The 15,995-nt window shown below is 41.5% G+C and overlaps 2 long non-coding RNA genes across 5 annotated transcripts; both read right to left on the bottom strand.

Annotated features, from left to right (window-relative positions):
* Positions 1–124: 124 nt before the first annotated feature.
* LOC148106517 (uncharacterized) lies at positions 125–14,817 on the bottom strand. Of its 4 annotated transcripts, none has more exons than XR_015719210.1 (4): positions 5,757–6,227; positions 395–628; positions 237–319; positions 125–145 (listed from the first exon to the last, which is right to left on the bottom strand). It is a non-coding gene; the product is annotated as an uncharacterized LOC148106517 (long non-coding RNA). The 4 variants fall into 4 exon arrangements; XR_015719211.1 differs by lacking the exons at positions 125–145; positions 5,757–6,227 and adding exons at positions 7,024–7,370; positions 14,674–14,817 and having other exon boundaries at positions 153–319; XR_015719212.1 differs by lacking the exon at positions 125–145 and having other exon boundaries at positions 153–319; positions 5,545–6,227.
* Positions 3,209–4,139, bottom strand: LOC148106518 (uncharacterized). The gene is made up of 2 exons (XR_015719432.1): positions 3,838–4,139; positions 3,209–3,667 (listed from the first exon to the last, which is right to left on the bottom strand). It is a non-coding gene; the product is annotated as an uncharacterized LOC148106518 (long non-coding RNA).
* Positions 14,818–15,995: the final 1,178 nt, after the last annotated feature.

The raw sequence follows: 15,995 nt of genomic DNA, 5'->3' as shown, positions 1-15,995 counted from the left end.
CAGATTCAATGCACATGGTTAAACTATTTATGAGACTTTGTTTAAAGAGAGGGAATGGAGAACGTGGCTCGAGCTAGGAGTGTCAGCAGAGAGCAGGAACCAGAGGAAAAGCTATCAATCTAACGGGAACAATCTAACGGGAATTCTGCAACAGAGGGAGAAGTTGTTGAAGTTGAAAGATTTACGCTGTGTCACATGAAAATATTCCTTTGCAGCATTTGATTGAAAATAATTACTTTGATTCCATCACATCTTAAATGAATAGTGCTGGACGGGTAAGGGAGTTTGAGGGTAGGATGAGTATGTTGGCAGAGGAGATCTAAACACAGGGAAAACAAGGTTAAACACAGGGAAGCAGCAAGCCAGAACTGGAGCAGAGGTGAAGCCTAGTTACCACTGGAGATGGCAGAACAAACTGGCGAGGAGTAGCAGGCAGCGCTGGTTTAAGAAGCCCTCCTGCTGATTGTTTGCAGATGAGGCCCAGGTGAGATGCTGGAAACTCCACCTCTGAAGTGTGGACACAGTATCCCGATTCCAAGTGGAAAAGCCCCTCAGACACTTCCATGGTGCATGACAAGAAGGATGAGAAAGCATTCATTGTCCATCCATCCGTCCGTCAGCGTAATGCCTAAAAGTTTATTCAGATGTAAATATATTACATTTTTAAATAAAGATCATCAGTGTTTTTAATGACACTGCATTTCATTCATGTGTCTCTATTGGACAGTGTTGTAGAAGTTACAGAAGACAGGAAGTAGTTCCAGCTTGGCCTGACGTTTGATCACTAGTGATGTGCGATACCACTGATTTCCTTTCCGATCCAATACCAAGTAAAATTCAGGGTTGTGTCGACGATACTGATCCGATACTTTGTACAAAAACTTTACTCTTTTATTGTATCTCAAATTATAGCGTCATAATCATTACAGGACATCAGATTACTTGTTCTTATCACTTAATAATGCAGAGTTCATCATATAGAAATAAAAAAAACTGAAGCTGTGCTATTTGAACATGTTGCCTGCCTGCAGCACTAAAGGACTCCGTGAGAGACATCTGTCTTGTAGCATCCCTGGCTGAATGATGGTCTCTTATACTGATGCTTCACAGAGGTTTTATTGGAAAGGTTTTTATTGAAACATTCAGTGAAGACACCGTAAGAGCTAGGAGCAAATCAAAACCAGCAATATTAATACCATAACATCAAAGGAAACAAATTTCTCCTGCTCACATATAGCATATACATCAAATTTACATCACTCAATTCATTATATCACCTCACTAACTTACAACTACACATAAAGGTCAAGGTTAACAACATAAACTCTATTAAACGACATTTTGATTGCATGTAACTTATTCCGTTAAAGGAAACATTAACAAACCTTGTGCCACTGTCAGCCAGGTACTAATTGGCAAAGGAAACATACACATTTTTCACTTTAACGGTGTGTTCACACCGAACGCGATGGACGCGAACAAAAACGCCCCAAACGCCCCTAATTTGACGCGTGCACATTCGCGCCTCAACGCGTGTCCAAGAAAAATCCATCGCGCGTCAAAATATGATATTTTGACGCGCGTGAACCGGAAATGTGGGAGGGATGTGGGAGGAAGTTGTGCCAGACCGGTATCTTTGCAAGATGGCAGCTGTCGAGTTAGCGCTTGAAGAGAGAGTCTCCCTTCTCTATGTACTGTGGAGAGCAGAGCAGCGGCGTAAAAGACGCCCTCGCCGTACCTGGGTCCATCAGGTCCTCCAGAGGCATGAGCAGTTTGGTGAGTTTCACCATTTGCTCCAGGAGCTGCGCCTGGATGACGGCCGATTCCAGCGACATCACCGTCTTTCACTCGGCCAGTTTGAGGACCTGCTTCCCCGGGTCGGTCCCAGAATCGCCCGCCTAGACACCAATTACAGGCGCTCAATCTCACCTGCAGAGCGCCTGTCCATCTGCCTGAGGTTAGTAAAAGTATTTAATACGGTAGTCCTTTATTGATACCTGTGCTAATACATGCTAAACCATCCATTTATACACTGCTAACATGGATGTGCTATGCTAACAGTGAATGTGGTACGGAGACGACTGTTTATAATATTTCTAGTGATACTCAGAAGGTCTCATCAAGTCCCGATTTAATTCGATTTATGCTGTTATCAGTGTTTGAATGATAGCATGGCTGTGGTGTCATATCAATGTATGCGCTCGGTGTTTGCTGATATCAAACTGTAGCATTAGGACCACTGAGTTAACCTTTGTAGTGATACTCACTCCTTTTTATTTAGACCTGGTTTAATTCTGGGATAGTTGAATATTTGTATATAATCCCCGCAGACTGTTTTAGATTATATCTAATATATATCATGTAATTATCCTTATAATTACAAAAGGTTTTATGTAAGATTTATGTTTTGCAATTTGTAATTTTGGAATTTCAATAATGTATTTTGTAACTGCAGTACACATAATACTCATTTTAAACAATTTTGTCCAGGTTCCTTGCCAGCAAACAACTCCTCCAGAGAGGCTGTCCTGGTGAGGGAGAAGTTCATGGGTCACTTCTCGGTGGAGGGAGCTGTGTCTTGGCAACCAAAGGAGTAGCCTGTTTGAAGTCCGAGTGACTTCCCCATAACGGCTCTTTTAAGAGCCATCCACAAACCTCTAAAGAGTGTTCCTGTCTTTTTAAATTTTTCTTAATAAATGGAGCTCTACTCCAAAATAAACTAACCTCTTTTTACTCTCTTAAATAACTTGTCTTCACTATGTTCCTATATACAGTGTGGTGGAAAAGTTTGGGCAACCTTATTAAAAGTCATTATTTTCCTGTATGAATCGCTGTTACAATGAAAAATGTCAGTTACATATATCATATAGGAGACACACACATTGATATACACTAAATATTTATTTCATTTCTCTTTTTTTGTGTCGCAAATTTATGCACCTGCTTGATTTAAAGTTATTCCACACTTTCTGTAAACTGCATTTCACTTCTCAAATATCACTGTGTGTGTCTCCTATATGATATATTTAACTGACAATTTTTATTGTGACAACCAATAATTTGTACAGGAAAATAATTACTTTTCACAATGTTGCCCAAACTTTTGCATCCCACTGTATTATTATGTTTTGTCATTAGTATAATATGAAATAAATTCTACTTGTGTCAAGTCGGGTGCCAATATTTGCTGTGTAGTAGAACAGAGACATTTGTCATTATAAATGTTTATTTGAAAAAATATATAAATTCATTAACAAAAACATTTATCATAAATATATGAAATTTAACTATTTACAGAGAGACAGGAATAAAAAGGACCCAGCTTGGAGTGGAAGAGCCTCAGGGAGAAGGAGGAGAAAAATAAGAACATTGTTTCTGCCCTGGAGAGCTGCTGCCTCATCAGAAAACTACTGATCATTAGGGTCCAATGTTTCCAAATTTAACACAGCTGTGCTGTTTTCAAAAACTAATTTATAAATTTGAAATTTCACGAATTCTCGTGTCTGAGGCGGCATGCTCTCCAGAACAGGAACAAGGCCGAGGAGGAAATGTTCTGTTGGAGACGGGCGTGGCCTCTTTAGGAACTCCAGGATGGCCAGCTCCACCGCCGATGGACCGTCCTGGGACCCGTCCCTCGCCCGCCTTCGAGCTGTCCTCCTCTGTGGGCCTGTAAAACACAGCACAAAACAACACAAAGTAATGAGAAGGCTGCTACTAGATTTTCATTTTCAAAATTGAAAAAAACAGGATATAAACAGATTGGTTGTAGATATTTAGTAAAGGTGATCACAAGGGAATTCAAGCAAGTAAAAAGCTGTCAGTGCTTGATGTTCATACCTGTGGGTGCAGCAGCAGGAGCTGAGGGACCAGGGACTGGAGAGCCAGGAGAAGAGACAGTTGAGGACTCTGCTGCATGATTACTTGACTCTATCAAGACAATATTAGATGTTAACAGGTTGAAAACAACAGTCATAGAGAATATTATATTATTATATACTTATATACTTATTATTATATACAGTGGTCTCTCATTTATTGCAGCACATGAACAGTAGTCACAGTTCTCACAAGTTGATTCTCAAAGTGAAAACCTTTGTCGATTTTAAAACGTAAAAGTATTATGCCGCGCTTTTTCTCCGTCTGCGCCGCCACTTTTGTGCGCCTTTTTTGCTCCCGGTGCAGGTGTGTATTTCCGAATGAGGGTCATAGTTATGAGTGTTTTTGTGCTGTTTTTTTCTATTGGACGTGATGGTTATCAAAACCAAACATGATAAGTTTGGCAAGCGCAGGAGACACGACACGGAGGAGATTTGTCATTTGGGCTGCAGAATGCAATGCGCGTCGTTGAAAGCTGTACGGTGCAATAAAAAAATCTGCGAAAAGGCGAGGCAGTGACGGATGAACAGCGGGACTACTGTATACTGTTTATTAATAAACAAAATATATTCCTGTATGACAACACGCATAAATTAACTGCCTACATTAACTCAATGTAAACATACCTTCTGACTGACACTCCCCTGCTGTCTCTTCGGGCTGTCCCTGGTCCTCGGGGGAGAAGTTCTCCACGGTCCGCACCATATTACCGCTTGTCTCCCGCGGGGTGAGGAAGGGGTCCAGAAACCCCATGACCGTGAAGAACTTCCATTTTCTCCCCGATCCTGCTGCAGACCCACTCCCCTTCTCCTTCTCTGTCTTATTCTCCTTATTATAGGTGTCCCTGAGGCTCTTCCACTTTCTCCTGCAGATGTCCTCTGAATAAACGCATTATCTTGTTAGCGGAAAGGTATTTGTACATCAGTGGGAAAATAGCGGGACAATAGGCGGGCTTGCTAGCTTTTGCGCGGGTTCATCGGGTCAGTCTGAAAATTAAAAAGAAGGAATGAACTTACCAGGTTGCCCGATCTCCTCACTTATGTGTCTCCAAGCTAGGTCCTTTTTATTCCTGTCTCGGTAAAAGTAGTAGCTAGCATCGTATAGCTCCGGGTGATTAGCCACGGCACTGATAAGCTTTTCCTCCATTCTGAATGAAGAATGAAGGGCTTTGGCTGGATCTGCCCCTTTGACCTAGGTCAGAGCCACGTCACCAGGCTCCTGATTGGTTGTCGCGGCGCGATTTGACGCTGGAGTTCAGATTTTTCCAACTCGAGCGGTAGACGCGAAACGCGCGTATGCACAAAATGCAACACAAAAACTCACGCGCGTGGTTTTATTCGCGAGTCAAACGCGCCAGACGCGCTACACTGACGCGCGTTTCACGCGTTTTGGCGTTTTCGCGACGCAAATCTGCTTCCGAATTTTCGCGGCACCCACAATCGCGCGTCATCGCGCTTTTCCATTGACTTTACATGTAAACCTGACGCTCTATTCGCGTCCATCGCGTTCGGTGTGAACACACCGTTAGGCACACTATTTACCATATCCTAAAAGAAACATTACTAACAGCCCTTTAACGGTTTTTGCACCAGTTTCCTGTTTCAAAATAAAAGCATGGATTTCAAAATAAAACCGAAGTGCCTTTCAAACAAACGTAAAAATTGTTACCGCGCCAGATCCGCGGTCCCGAACCGTAGTAAGGAAACCTCTGGCAGTTACTTGAAAGTTCCGTAACTGGCTCGTAGCCGGCAACAGCTTACTATACAGGTCAACTCCGCTAGCAAAAAGATCGAAGGAGGCGTAGGAAACTGCTTCACCGAACTTTATTTCTTCTCCAAGGCACGAACACCGCGTACAGTGGGCTGAAACAGTCTACTCACAGCGAGCATCGCCGACACAACTCTGGCTGTCGAGGGAGTTATTATATTCCTTTAATTTATTTCCTTTCCGTCTCTTCTGTAGCTAACCGTTACTTTTTCTTCTTCTCCGCTCTCTCTCCACACACCCACACACGGCAGTCCCGCTACACACATTCCAAAATACATTTCCCATCAGGCTTCACCTTTAAAGGGCCTGTAACAAAATATTTACCAAATTTAAAGGTCATTTACATGTCTCGCCCTAGCAGCACCTGTCCTTCTCCTCCTCTTCAGTTCGCCTCAACATAAGCTCGTCATATTCTGTGATATGATTTACTCTGAGGTGTTTGACGAGGTTAGCGGTGTTGCCACAACACCTCACTTTCTTGCCACATGTATCGCAAACCACGTCTCGGCTGTTTGTGGATGTAAAACACGTGCACACATGACTCCAGTTACGCTCAGCCATTGTTGTGAGTGCGCACGCCAGAGGCTGCCACACATTTATACAGCCGTATTTCACACATGACTATAAAAGGCGGAAGAGGGAGTAGTTCTTTCCAATGTAGACAATCCGAATGATCGTTTCTTTCCACTGTGTTCCTGTTTATGAAAAACTACAATTTTACCCAAAATGATTAAAATATCGATATTTTAATGTGGAAACCTTCTGTTTCCACATCTGGACTTTCTGTTGCTGCTGTGAAACTTTCTTTGAAGTGGCTCATCAAAGTTGTCATTGATAATCAATTCCCACACAATGTGAGAATCCAATCAATTTGTTTATCAGGGGAAAGGTGTGATTTTTTTAGGACACAGGAGCCTAACATTAACCGGTTTAATCTTAGCTTATTTCCATAAGAAGAAAAACATACTGAGAAAGAGATCACCAAAATATACAAGTACAAATGTGAAACGGTCATATGTAGTGTGAAAGAGCTATTTGACATCTTTAACCTCCTAGGACCTGCCGTCCACATATGTGGACATCGCATTTTGGGTTATTTAGACCAAAATACTCAATTTTGCTCTACAAGGGCCTGATATCGACTTACGGGGACATTATACTGCTACAGTTCTATCAAAATTTTAAATGAATATCCTCACATGTGGCTTCGATTTTTCATAAAAACAAAAATAAGGTAAAAAAAAATAATCTGGTAATTCTTTGTTTTTACATTCATTGGACCCAATCAGCCCAAATATCAAAGACAAATTAAAAATGCATGCTGTGGAAGAGTTTGGGTCTTAGGAGGTTAAATTCAAAGTAATGTATAAATCCACTTACATAAAACATGAAAAGGCGGAGCAGCGATGCCCATCAGCCAGTGGATGATGGTGGGGCAAGATGGCAGCTTCCACAACATGACGCCAGCTCCTGTGTATTTTTAGTAGATAAATGATACGTTTATGACAATGTATCAATTTGTTGGACGATGTAATTACACCTTAATTATGTAATTAGAAGCAAAAATGATTTTTTTTAATCAAATCACCTCAAAAAATTACTGTCCTTACTTTCTAATTGATTCTTTACCCCTAAAAGGGGCGGCTGTGGCTCAGGAGGTGGAGCAGCTCATCTACTAATCAGATGGTTTTTGGGTCGATCCCTGGCTGCTCCAGACTGTGTGCTAACTGGCAAGACATTAACCCCAAGTCACTCTCTGATGCATTCATCAGAGTGAATGTGTGTGAATGGTAGATAGAAAGCACAGAAAAAGGGCTTCTATGAACAGGTGTGAATGAGGCGACCTGTATAGAGCGCTTTGAATGTTCAGGTAGAAAAGCACTGTAAACATTTCTCTGTGTTGATTTCTTTTAGACCTCAAACATCACTCACCTTGTTGCAGTTTCTTTATTAATGCTGAAAGCCCAGAGTGGAAACTGACCTTACTGCTTCCTTTAAGCATCTAGAAGCTGCTTGACATCTTTACAGATCTATATCTTTCAAAACTGTCTATAATATTTCTTTACAAATACATATTACATATTGCAATTTTGCTCTAAATTCATCTTTGCATCTGATAGGAGAATCCCTCCCTATTATGATTTCAGTTTCATCGCTGGACGAAGCTTCAAAGATTTTCATTCATGCCACCAGCATTCTCTATATCCAAACTATTGCGGCTCCTCCAGCCAGCGGCCGCGGCAGGCTAAACACGAGGACACAGATGACGCGCAACAGTAAACACATGAGATACACCTCTGTACTATGTGCTACTTTATTCCACATACAACTGTCCACTATACAAATCAGCACACGGGCTCAAACCATTAAACAAATGCACAGACTGCACAAATAACTGCACCATTTACTATGCCAAATTACAACATCGGCCTATTGCATAACTTAGTGCATAAGTTTACATAAACCATCAAGTTACAGTCAAAAATGCATCAAAATGATTCAAGCTGCGCTCAACAGAAGGTTTCGCCTCATGCTCACCCTACCTTTCTGCTCATCAACATCAGGTGAGTGCAACCACATTTATCACCTAACACACCCATGAGTCACGCCCCACACCCGTGCACCAATACAGTGAGTGCATTTAAACCAACCCACTTAATCAAAAAAGGAACAACTCATATGACTCCTACACAAACTACTGCCTAACACATAGATTAAGTCAAACATCTTTCTCATCAGTTCTTTGGAAACAACAGAATGACTTCAAGGCGTTGCCGTGAATTTGTGTATTATGTTGGGTTGCATGGTAGCAGGGGCGATTCTAGGATCAGAGCTTTGGGGGTGCTGCACACCCAGAGAGCTGCCCATCCAGGCAAGGTAAACTGTACTCGTCACAATGAGACGTCTTCCCTGTCTCTGTCAGTCCCTGCATCCTTAAATGTCTCCAGTTGTCCCGAGTTCCCTCTGTTCCTCCCTGTCCTCATCGTCTGTTGTATTCGTCTCCATTATCAGTCATCAGAATTTTACCATCTCTGTGTAAGTCTGCAAATTTCTTTATTAAATCATGAGATTCTTAAATTCATCAAGTCTGTCTGTGCCTGGGTCCTCGTCACAAAACATGACATCACTGTTTTGTACATTTTAACACAATTTAATCCCACATTTGTGAAAGAAAAGCAAAACACTTTTTTGAAAAGTCTGTAACTAAACCATCAAATCTGATCAAGGTTATTTAAATGCTGAAGAATGGATTGGAATAAAAAACATATCCTAACCTTAATTACTGAGGAGAATAATGAATGATGCTCACAGTGAGTAAAAAGTAAACTGAGTGCATTTTCTGGACAGAGATTCACTTTTAAAGTGTTTGTATAATACAATACAGATACATAAAAATACACTCCAAAAATAGAAGAGTCCTTGAAATGTACAAAATATTATTACAAAATTAGAAAAATGGAGACACCTTGGCCTCTGGTACAACGTATGAAAAGATGGTCACTTGGTGTTCGCTCGCTCTGTGGTATAGTATCACTTCCTGTTCCTGCTCAAACACAGTGGTGTTTCTGAGTAGCTTATTTGCTTAGCAGTTTAATTAACAACTTTTAAATACATTCTTTTTTCATAGTATAATCTTCACATGCTTCATCCGAAGCACACTTTCTGTGTACTCACTACCTAATTTATAGCCAAAGTATTCACTCACTGTCTCTGTACTGTTTCGCTAGCTTAGCTCGTAGCCGACCCGTTAGCACCATGGCTACTTCACCTGTCCCTCCTGCACTTTCTTGCTCATTGTGTCAGATGTTTAGTTACTCCTCGGCCTCCTTTAGCAGTAATGATATCTGTAACAAATGTAGCATATTTGCAGCTCTGGAGGCCAGGATTACTGAACTGGAGACTCGGCTTCGCACCCTTCACTCACCCTTAGCTAGCCAGGCCCCTGTAGCTGGTGCAGCCGAAGATAGCGTAGGCCCCGCTAGCTGTTCCCCGGCAAATCCCAAGCAGCTGCGGAAAGAGGGTGGCTGGGTAACGGTGAGGAGGAAGCATAGTCCTAAACAGAAGCCCCAGGTACACCACCAACCCGTTCATGTGTCTAACCATTTTTCCCCACTCGGTGACACACCCGCTGGGGGTCAAACTCTGGTAATTGGTGATTCTGTTCTCAGACATGTGAAGCTAGAGACACCGGCAACCATAGTCAATTGTCTTCCAGGGGCCAGAGCAGGCGACATTGAAGGAAATTTAAAACTGCTGGCTAAGGGTAAACGTAAATTTAGTAAAATCATAATTCACGTCGGCAGTAATGACACCCGGTTACGCCAATCGGAGGTCACTAAAATCAATATTGAATCGGTGTGCAACTTTGCCAAAACAATGTCGGACTCTGTAGTTTTCTCTGGTCCCCTCCCCAATCAGACCAGGAGTGACATGTTTAGCCGCATGTTCTCCTTAAATTGCTGGCTGTCTGAGTGGTGTCCCAGAAATGATGTGGGCTTCATAGATAATTGGCAAACCTTCTGGAAGAAACCTGGTCTTGTTAGGAGAGATGGCATCCATCCCACTTTGGATGGAGCAGCTCTCATTTCTAGAAATATGGACAAATTTATTAAACCCCTCAAAACATGACTATCCAGAGTTGGGACCAGGAAGCAGAGTTGCAGTCTTACACGCCTCTCTGCAGCTTCTCTCCTCCTGCTACCCCCCCAAAAACCCATCTCCAGAGAGACTGTGTCTGCTTCCAAAAAGACAAAAAACAAACTAAAAACCAGCAACAAACAACTTAAACATTTACAAAGAAAGAACAATACAGTATCCACATCTGAACCAAAGAGTAAAACAGTGAAATGTGGATTATTAAATATTAGGTCTCTCTCCTCCAAGTCTCTGTTAGTACATGACTTAATAATTGATCAACAAATTGATTTACTCTGCCTTACAGAAACCTGGTTGCAGCAGGATGATTATGTTAGCTTAAATGAATCAACACCCCCGAGTCATTCTAACTACCAGAAATCTCGAAGCACAGGTCGAGGGGGCGGTGTGGCAGCAATTTTTCACACCAGTCTATTAATTAATGAAACACCAAAACAGACTTTTAATTCATTTGAAAGCCTGATGCTTAACATTGTCCACCCCAGCTGTGAAACTCAGAAACCAGTCTTACTTGTTATCATCTATCGTCCACCTGGGCCTTACACAGAGTTTCTGTCTGATTTCTCAGACTTTATATCTAATTTAGTTCTGAGCTCAGATAAAATAATTATTGTGGGTGATTTTAACATCCATGTTGAGGCTAAAAATGACAGCCTCAACATGGCATTTAATCTGTTGTTAGACTCCATTGGTTTCTCTCAAAATGTAAAAGAACCCACCCACCGCTATGTACCACAGGCCTTCAAGGTGGCTGCAGTTAAACCTTTACTCAAAAAGCCATCTCTAGACCCAGCAGTCTTAGCTAATTATAGGCCAATCTCCAACCTTCCTTTCATATCAAAAATCCTTGAAAGAGTAGTTGTCAAACAGCTAACAGATCATCTGCAGAGGAATGGTTTATTTGAAGAGTTTCAGTCAGGTTTCAGAGCTCATCACAGCACAGAAACAGCTTTAGTGAAGGTTACAAATGATCTTCTTATGGCCTCTGACAGTGGACTCATCTCTGTGCTTGTCCTTCTTGACCTTAGTGCAGCATTCGATACTGTTGACCATAATATCCTGTTAGAGCGATTAGAACATGCTGTAGGTATTACAGGTATTGCACTGCAGTGGTTTGTATCATATCTATCTAATAGACTCCAATTTGTGCATGTAAATGGAGAGTCCTCTTCACACACTGAGGTTAATTATGGAGTTCCACAGGGTTCAGTGCTAGGACCAATTCTGTTTACATTATACATGCTTCCCCTAGGCAGCATCATTAGAAGACATAGCATACATTTTCACTGCTATGCAGATGACACCCAGCTCTATCTGTCCATGAAGCCAGATAACACACACCAATTAGTTAAACTGCAGGAATGTCTTAAAGACATAAAGACTTGGATGGCCACTAACTTTCTGCTTCTCAACTCAGATAAAACTGAGGTCATTGTACTCGGCGCTGAAAAGCTTAGAAATTTGGTATCTAACCAGATTCTTACTCTGGATGGCATTACCTTGGCCTCCAGTAACACTGTGAGGAACCTTGGAGTCATTTTTGACCAGGATATGTCCTTCAACGCACATATTAAACAAATATGTAAGACTGCGTTCTTCCATTTGCGCAACATCTCTAAAATTAGAAATATCCTGTCTCAGAGTGACGCTGAAAAACTAGTTCATGCATTTATTACTTCCAGGCTGGACTACTGCAATTCATTATTATCAGGATGTCCAAAAAACTCACTGAAAAGCCTTCAGTTAATCCAAAATGCTGCAGCAAGAGTACTGACAGGGACTAGAAAGAGAGAGCATATTTCTCCTGTTTTGGCTTCCCTTCATTGGCTTCCTGTTAAATCCAGAATTGAATTCAAAATCCTGCTCCTCACATACAAGGTCTTAAATAATCAGGCCCCATCTTATCTTAATGACCTTGTAGTACCATATCACCCTATTAGAGCACTTCGCTCTCGCTCTGCAGGCCTACTTGTTGTTCCTAGAGTATTTAAAAGTAGAATGGGAGGGAGAGCCTTCAGTTTTCAGGCCCCTCTTCTGTGGAACCAGCTTCCAGTTTGGATTCGGGAGACAGACACTATCTCTACTTTTAAGATTAGGCTTAAAACTTTCCTTTTTGCTAAAGCATATAGTTAGGGCTGGACCAGGTGACCCTGAATCCTCCCTTAGTTATGCTGCAATAGATGTAGGCTGCCGGGGGATTCCCATGATGCATTGAGTTTTTCCTTTCCAGTCACCTTTCTCACTCACTATGTATTAACAGACCTCTCTGTATTGAATCGTATCTGTTATTAATCTCTGTCTCTCTTCCACAGCATGTCTTTATCCTGTCTTCCTTCTCTCACCCCAACCGGTCGCAGCAGATGGCCGCCCCTCCCTGAGCCTGGTTCTGCCGGAGGTTTCTTCCTGTTAAAAGGGAGTTTTTCCTTCCCACTGTCGCCAAAGTGCTTGCTCATAGGGGGTCATATGATTGTTGGGCTTTTCTCTGTATCTATGAAGCGCCTTGAGGCGACATTTGTTGTGATTTGGCGCTATATAAATAAAATTGAATTGAATTGAATTGAATTGAATTGAATTGAAATGGAGAGTCCTCTTCACACACTGAGGTTAATTATGGAGTTCCACAGGGTTCAGTGCTAGGACCAATTCTGTTTACATTATACATGCTTCCCTTAGGCAGCATCATTAGAAGACATAGCATACATTTACACTGCTATGCAGATGACACCCAGCTCTATCTGTCCATGAAGCCAGATAACACACACCAATTAGTTAAACTGCAGGAATGTCTTAAAGACATAAAGTCTTGGATGGCCGCTAACTTTCTGCTTCTTAACTCAGATAAAACTGAGGTCATTGTACTCGGCGCTGAAAAGCTTAGAAATATGGTATCTAACCAGATTCTTACTCTGGATGGCATTACCTTGGCCTCCAGTAACACTGTGAGGAACCTTGGAGTCATTTTTGACCAGGATATGTCCTTCAACGCACATATTAAACAAATATGTAAGACTGCGTTCTTCCATTTGCGCAACATCTCTAAAATTAGAAATATCCTGTCTCAGAGTGACGCTGAAAAACTAGTTCATGCATTTATTACTTCCAGGCTGGACGACTGTAATTCATTATTATCAGGATGTCCAAAAAACTCACTGAAAAGCCTTCAGTTAATCCAAAATGCTGCAGCAAGAGTCCTGACAGGGACTAGAAAGAGAGAGCAGATTTCTCCTGTTTTGGCTTCCCTTCATTGGCTTCCTGTTAAATCCAGAATTGAATTCAAAATCCTGCTCCTCACATACAAGGTCTTAAATAATCAGGCCCCATCTTATCTTAATGACCTTGTAGTACCATATCACCCTATTAGAGCACTTCGCTCCCGCTCTGCAGGCCTACTTGTTGTTCCTAGAGTATTTAAAAGTAGAATGGGAGGGAGAGCCTTCAGTTTTCAGGCCCCTCTTCTGTGGAACCAGCTTCCAGTTTGGATTCGGGAGACAGACACTATCTCTACTTTTAAGATTAGGCTTCAAACTTTCCTTTTTGCTAAAGCATATAGTTAGGGCTGGACCAGGTGACCCTGAATCCTCCCTTAGTTATGCTGCAATAGATGTAGGCTGCTCGGGATTCCCATGATGCATTGAGTTTTTCCTTTCCAGTCACCTTTCTCGCTCTCTATGTATTAACAGACCTCTCTGTATTGAATCATATCTGTTATTAATCTCTGTCTCTCTTCCACAGCATGTCTTTTATCCTGTCTTCCTTCTCTCACCCCAACCGGTCGCAGCAGATGGCCCCGCCCCTCCCTGAGCCTGGTTCTGCCGGAGGTTTCTTCCTGTTAAAAGGGAGTTTTTCCTTCCCACTGTCGCCAAAGTGCTGCTCATAGGGGGTCATATGATTGTTGGGTTTTTCTCTGTATCTATGAAGCGCCTTGAGGCAACTTTTGTTGTGATTTGGCGCTATATAAACAAAATTGAATTGAAATTGAATTGAATAACAAGTGCTGGTTTACAAGAAGAATTGAATGTTTAGTGCAGATACTAATATGGCTCTGCAGAGTTTTTCTTTTCTTTTATCCTATGTCGCAGACTCGCAGCACAGCCAGGTGCTGGAGTCTGCTTTGACCCATGGTCCTTCTCAGCCAGGTATGGAGCTGACTCAAGACACTAAAAGACCTCTCACAGCTACAGCTGCTAACTGGGTTTGTTAGGGCAACCTGAATAACAGTTTTCAGTGTGGTGAAGATCTGATTATCCAGAAGATTGTACAATGTTAACATATCTGGGATGGCACCAGCCTCACTCTTGAGCTTCAAAAAGTTTTTTCTTTGCCAGTTTAACAGTTTGTGTTGTGCCTGTCACTGTTCCCTGTCTGTTTTCTTACCTGGTTCTTCCTGAACTTGTAGTTTCTCCTCATGTTCTCCTCTTTCCTCTCTCCCTCTTTGGACTGACAATCATACACAAATAGATTTTATTCAATTAAATTAAAAAAAAATACTATTAAGATCACTAATAAAAAAGTCCTCTCTCAGTTTACTTTTAACCAAAAGGCAAATAACCAAACCACATGTACATCTAATAAAGGATATAAATATTGAAACACTGATCCAACATTATCCTTTATTGATGGATCATTTGATCTTACACGTTTACCTGAATGTGGCTCCTTTTTTGAAAAAACTTCCTCATATCCATTATGAACCTGGCTGTCTCTCTGCGCACACACACACACACACACACACACACACACACACCAGCACACACAACTACAGAGCAGGATGGATTGTAGGGTAGAAACATCGCCGGAAAACACGTTTTCAACACAGCAGGTTACCTGGTGTAATGTTTTTCAGCTAAAAAGAAACATGGCCTGACTCCTACCCAACTATATAAAGAGTAACTTAGGGTTAAATGCAGCTAATATGTCCTGTTTTAAGGCAGGCGATTCCACCTCCACTCCGCTGCGTCTCAGACATCAAAAATGGGCTAAAATCGCCCCCGCTTTCACCTCATGAGTGTTTTTACAGTAAGTCGATGAGCTTCGGTGTGCTGTTATTCTACTGAGATCATAGGTCTGTCATCTTCTCCTAACCAGTTATTTCTTACAGTGTAACATAACGTGTTTACCAAAGTAATCACATTCCCCTTTTTTGTGGTTCCCTATCATGAATAAATGTACTGCTTAAACCAGTGTGTTCAAATCTAAGCTTGTGTTTGTCATTTCTCCTACTTTAATTTGAATTTTAGAAACCTTCCTTCCTATTATTTCTATCACATTTCCATCTCTTTTTTCCCCTTACTATGCTCTGTGTGATCTTGTCCATGACCCTGTACTTTTGCTAGAGAGATAAGTTTTGGCAGCTCTTTTCTGATTTCTAATGACATTTTTCTGTGTCTACCAATAACGTTGCTGTTGGAGCTGTTTTAAGTACAACTATCCAGAATCTTGCCTGATATTGAATACAGTTTCATTTCAGGAGAGCTGTGTCTGCTGCTGCATCATATACAACACATCTACAGTATAGCACAGATCTGATGAACCCACTTTCACCTAAACACTAGGGGTGCAACGATTCACAGTTCCGTTCGATACTTTGGTGTCACGGTTCGATATTTTTTCGATACAAAAAAAAATGTTCATGCCTTTTTAATTTGTCATTTATTAAAATTATAAATATATATTTTAACTCAAAAGTACAGTTTTTA

The sequence above is a fragment of the Neolamprologus brichardi genome, chromosome 1 (genome assembly GCF_056152115.1).
Source record: "Neolamprologus brichardi isolate AB-2024 chromosome 1, ASM5615211v1, whole genome shotgun sequence".
NCBI classification, from domain to species: Eukaryota; Metazoa; Chordata; class Actinopteri; order Cichliformes; family Cichlidae; genus Neolamprologus; species Neolamprologus brichardi.
The sequence above is the reverse complement of the archived record's forward strand: the minus strand, read 5'-3'. Positions and strand labels throughout refer to the sequence as shown.